Here is a 5,689-nt window from a genome sequence, read left to right as displayed (position 1 = left end):
TAAAATATTATAAAGCACAACAAAGAACTTCTAAAAACAAGATTACACTGGCAACATTCACTGGCATCATTGTGTCCGAGATAAAAAATATTATGGTGAGGACTTGGTTCTGAATTCCACTATTCCATTTTCCTAAAAAGCATAAAAAACACATTCAAATCATCCAATGAAACTCTTACTTATAAAGATAAGCCTTTAAGGATTAGATTGTACTACAAAAATGTGGAAGAGTAGCCTACGATTGATCACCACAATGAATAGCCTTAATATGCTAGAGGGGCTCGTCATATAAAGTCCTTAAACCAATATTTGGGCCAATCGTTTTATTGTCTAGATGAGACTTTTGAATAGGTCTTCAACAATTTCCAAGACAAGCCACATATGTAGACTCAACACCAGCCTTTAGTTTACTTATAAAATTGCTTCGAATTATTTTTGCAGGCTTCCATATATAAAATTATTTGAAGCGAGTGCTATATTTTTACATATTTATTTGACAATATGTGTAGCAACTGTGTTTATCAATATTTCCAAACTCCCTTAGCGGCTAAAGAATTGAGATTGTTAGCACAGGAGATTCCAAACAAATCTTCAGAAACAGAGATGGAACGTGTCTCCTTCCCAAGGAATGCCTTCAAAAAAAATAATTATGTTAGTAGACGTCCAGTTATCTCCCTCAATCAAAATAGTGTATTAAATAAGTGCATACATTTTCTACAATGGAAGTTGATTTCACTACATGGCAAGAGCCCTTAATGAAATTTTTGTAGGACCCACTTGGATTTCCAAAGCTTGCAAAGCTTAAGTTTACTAGAGCTTGAATGTGATGAATCCACGCTAGTTTCACCCAAAATTGTCATATTGATGGAGACGTATAAGACTTGGGTGAAGTTCTTTGAAGAGAAAGCTAAAGAATAAGAAGAGGAGCAAAGAAGAAAGATAAAGTCACGAAGACAAACCCATTGTACTAAAAGACAAAATTAGAATAGGACCAAAAAAAACAAGAATGACAGGAGACTGACAAGTCCAACTGGGATTCACAATAGAAGACGGCATCTGGCTTTCTTTATTTACCTGTTAGGACATTATGTGCCAACAGGTCTTATAGTTTTCAATGTTAATTTTTTGGGCCTTGAAAATGTACCATGCTTTTCTTATAAATCTAAAACAGAAGGCATGTAGTTTTACATCAGCAAAAGGAACATCTATAGACTATATCTTGTTTCAAGTTAAACAACAGAAAATAGGACAAAACAAAAAGAAAGGAACTTTCATTCATAACTCATACATATAAAATATATCAACTAATTAAAGATTACCTGTTTAACAACTGCAACTGCAGTGCTTCCACTGCAAAAGTAGTCTATAGTCGGATGAGACCTCAATTCTTTATCAATTATACTTTGTACGCTTTCACGTAGGTGTCTTTCCAGGCAGAAAAAAGACGAGATTCCTTTGTTGAACTGACTTGGCCATCACCACCTAAGTCATTTTGGGCATTTTTGGCCTTCTTTTTATTATTGTATGTATCGGTAGCATTGATGTTGTTTGCTTTATCCTTGAAAGATTGCCAAAAAGAATGCAGTTACACTGGTAATGAACCTCTGACCCTGCGAACAATAAGATGACCATAAGGACCATGGCCATCCAAAAACCCCACAGAAGATTGAATCATCTGAAACAAAATCCCGTGAATGATAACAAAAGAATAATCAAAATATGAACTTTTTATTTCCAAATTAGGACAGAGCAAAATTTTGCTAAAAGATTGGATATCATTTGAACTGAAAAAGGAAAGGATAACTCTGAACATGAAAATTTCAAAACATTTCATTTATGAACTCTTGAGAAAAGAAAATTCACAGCATAAATGGCAATGTCCAAGAGTCGCATAGTAGTCCTTGCTCCATTCATTACTAAGGGCTGGGATCCATGTCGTACTGAATAGTGCAAGCACATTGTTGTTAGGGCATACATGTAGATTGCATATGTTACATTCGACATTCTAAATAAGTAACATCTTACATGAGGAAGAGAGTGCGGTTTATTTTATGTTCAAAACCACCACCAAATAAGAGTAAGTAATTCAAACATAAGCTACCAAACTAGTTTCAAATTTCTTGCAGCAGCTAACTACATAAAATTATACATATAAAAAGCTTACCATACAAGTACTTATCCAGAATATGAACCACATGATGACTGGTTATTTAGAATAAATGCATGAAGCAGACCTTGAGCTGAATGGGTTTTCTCTGGAGTACTAGATATTCAATCACTTCATATGATCGTGGTCTCACTTCAAGTAAGTTAACTTTTGCACCTGATATTTGTAGAAGGTAAATAAGATCTTGTTGATGAATATACTCATGAGAAGAGCTCTGAGACGATGCAGATACAATAAAGGATTGCCAAATCAAATTAGAAACCAAGAATATGGTTTGAACAAATGGACAGCCAAGTGGCCTGTGCACATATTTAGAACTCACAATGTCTGCCACCATTGAACATTCTCTCTTGTCAATAATCCTAACAGGGGAATTTGAGCAACACCCTTCCCTAAATTTGCAATAAGAGGTGCAATGGCATGCTCAGTTATGACAACTTCAACTGTTGTTTGAGTAACAAGCCCACCAATTGATCTGATACACACAATGAGTGAAAATGAGTCAATCTTATCAAACACTAATAAGGATAACTTGAAACTACAACCAAAAAACTAATTAAAGAGATATTGATCTTATCCATACATTCCAGATCCTTTTGGCCCCCCTTTTTTTCTTGCTTTCTCTTCATACTCGAGTAGATTCCTACCACTGATCTTCTATCATCAGAAGGCATGTCAGAGAGACAAATCAACATTATACTTGGAGAAAAGGAGAGATTGGTTGAAGAACAAGGGACTTATTGGATTGGGCAGGCTCTTCAAAAGCAATCTTTCCCTCTTAATTTTTGACCCAAGTGGCTAGTGGGGAGCAGATTTTGCATGGAGCACAAGAAGAGAAACAAAGAAACATGCCAAAGCAGTGATGGTGTTGAAAGGAATACACATAGTGAAAAAACTTACATGAGATCATGTTGTTTGCGTTGGATATGTGTTACCCTGAAGAACATTGGAGACGAAGCTCTGGCAATGTCAATGAGCTGACAGTAGGATGAGCTTGAGACACACGTGTGCAGACATAATGTTTAATTCAAAATCAATCCACATATTTTGCTCCAAACATCATTCAATTACCCTTAAAATAATGCAGGTTAACCACATAGAAATAACCCTGCATTTGTGTGAATAAGAAACTTCCTCAAGGCCAAAATGTAGGTGATAAGTATCTATAAAAGATCGCTAATAATATTCCTTAGAGGGAGGCAAGAACTCATTTGAAGATAAGCCCATTCTACCTCAACCCAGAAATTTGAATTGACTTCAAAAAGGACCGAAATAGAATGTTAAATGGATGCCAGAACTTTCCATAGAAATCTTTGTGAAGAAGGATGAATTCAGACCTTAGATTGTATTCTTTGAAGGCCAAACCCTTGCAAGGAAGCAGGCCAAATATGACCTCTAGGACCTGTGCATGTAGCCTCAGAAAGGGTCCGGAGAAGTCTATTAAAAGAGAGCGAAATAAGGGACAAAAAGTACACTCAGTTGATTCCAAAATTCCAACAAAAAAACATAACCAAAAACATAAAATATAAACCCAATCAACTCCAAAAATGTGACCTATTACTACATGTGTGCGTGATTACTAAAGGCTACAGAAATGAGAGATGTATGTATCAACGCTATTGACAGTAAAAAATAGAGTTTCCTTAATGATGTCAAATTTGATTGAATTGTGCAACAATAAGATAATTTTTGGGAATACTTTCTGTAAGCTAATTGTTGGCCATACTTTTTGTAAAATAATCTAATAAAGATAATAAACAATTTTCACAAAACCGTTATTCTGATCGTTTTTGTTGCAAATTCATTTGCTTGCCAGTATTAAATACTTACAAATTGAAAAGAATATAGGTATAATGAAAATGATGAGCACATTTTTATCTCAAAATATACGACCTAAAACCAGAGAACCATGTTTAAAATTTAAAAGTGATTGAGAGCTAAAACCAGAGAACCATGTTTAAAATTTAAAAGTGATAGATTCTAAAGGAAATAAATAAAACATAATACCGATTATAACAAATTAGTTGTAAATTTTTGTCTGTATTTTCCATTAGACTATGCCAAATAGCCATGCAGTTAAAAAACAAAAGTTCACTAAATTGTAACCAGGACTTCACAATATGCTCAAAATTGTTTCCACAAAGTAGGCTGTGAATTTTTTCCAAGCACACTGTGCATAGTCAGTGGGAAAATAATGATCCTTTGCATCAGGGGTTGGGATACGTAACTTATTTATAACTCACAACGTTTGCCACCATTGAACATTCTCTCTTGTCAATAATCCTAACAAGGAAATTTGAGCAACACCCCTCCCTCAATTTGCAATAAGAGGTGCAATGGCATGCTCAATTATGACAACTTCAACTGTTGTTTTATTAACAAGCCCACCAATTGATCAGATACACACAATGAGTGAAAATGAGTCAATCTTACCAAACACTAATTAGGATAACTTGAAACTACAACCTGAAAACTAATTAAAGAGATATTGATCTTATCCATACATTCCAGATCCTTTTGGCCCCCCTTGTTTGCTTTCTTTCTCTTCATAATCTGGTAGATTCCTACCAATGATCTTCTATCATCAGAAGGCATGTCAGAGAGACAAATCAACGTTATACTTGGAGAAAAGGAGAGATTGGTTGAAGAACTGGGACTTATTGGATTGGGTAGGCTCTTCAAAAGCAATCTTTCCCTCTTAATTTTTGACCCAGGTGACTGGAGGGGAGCAGATTTTGCATGGAGCATAGGAAGAGAAACAAAGAAACATGCCAAAGCAGTGATGGTGTTGAAAGGACTACACATAGTGAAAAAACTTACATGAGATCATGTTGTTTGCGTTGGATATGTGTTATCCTGAAGAACGTTGGAGACGAAGCTTTGGCAATGTCAATGAGCTGACAGTAGGGTGAGCTTGAGACACACGCGTGCAGATAGAATGTTGAATTCAAAATCAATCCACATATTGTGCTCCAAACATCATTCAATTACCCTCAAAATAGTGCAGGTTAACCACATAGAAATAACCTTGACTTTGTGTGAATAAGAAACATCCTCAAGGCCGAAATGTAGGTGATAAGTATTTGCAAAAGATCACCAATAATATTCCTTAGATGGAGGCAAGAACTTGCTTAAATATAAGCCCATTCTACCTCAACCTGGAAATTCGAATTGACTTCAAAAAGGACCGAAATAGAATGTTAAATGGATGCCTGAACTTTCCATAGAAATCTTTGTGAAGAAGGATGAATTCAGACCATAGATTGTCTTCTTTGAAGGCCAAAAGCTTGCAAGGAAGCAGGCCAAATATGACCTCTAGGACCTGTGCATGTAGCCTCAGAAAGGGTCCAGAGAAGTCTATTAAAAGAGAGCGAAATAAGGGACAAAAAGTCCACTCAGTTGATTCCAAAGTTCCAACAAAAAAACATAACCAAAAACATAAAAGATAAACCCATTCAACTCCAAAAATGTGACCTATTACTACATGTGTGCGTGATTACTAAAGGCTGCAGAAATTAGAGA

This window comes from Pinus tabuliformis, chromosome 8 (genome assembly GCF_031772625.1).
Source record: "Pinus tabuliformis cultivar Carrire ecotype Pingquan chromosome 8, CPIR1, whole genome shotgun sequence".
Classification (NCBI taxonomy): domain Eukaryota; kingdom Viridiplantae; phylum Streptophyta; class Pinopsida; order Pinales; family Pinaceae; genus Pinus; species Pinus tabuliformis.
Note: the sequence above shows the minus strand (reverse complement) of the source record.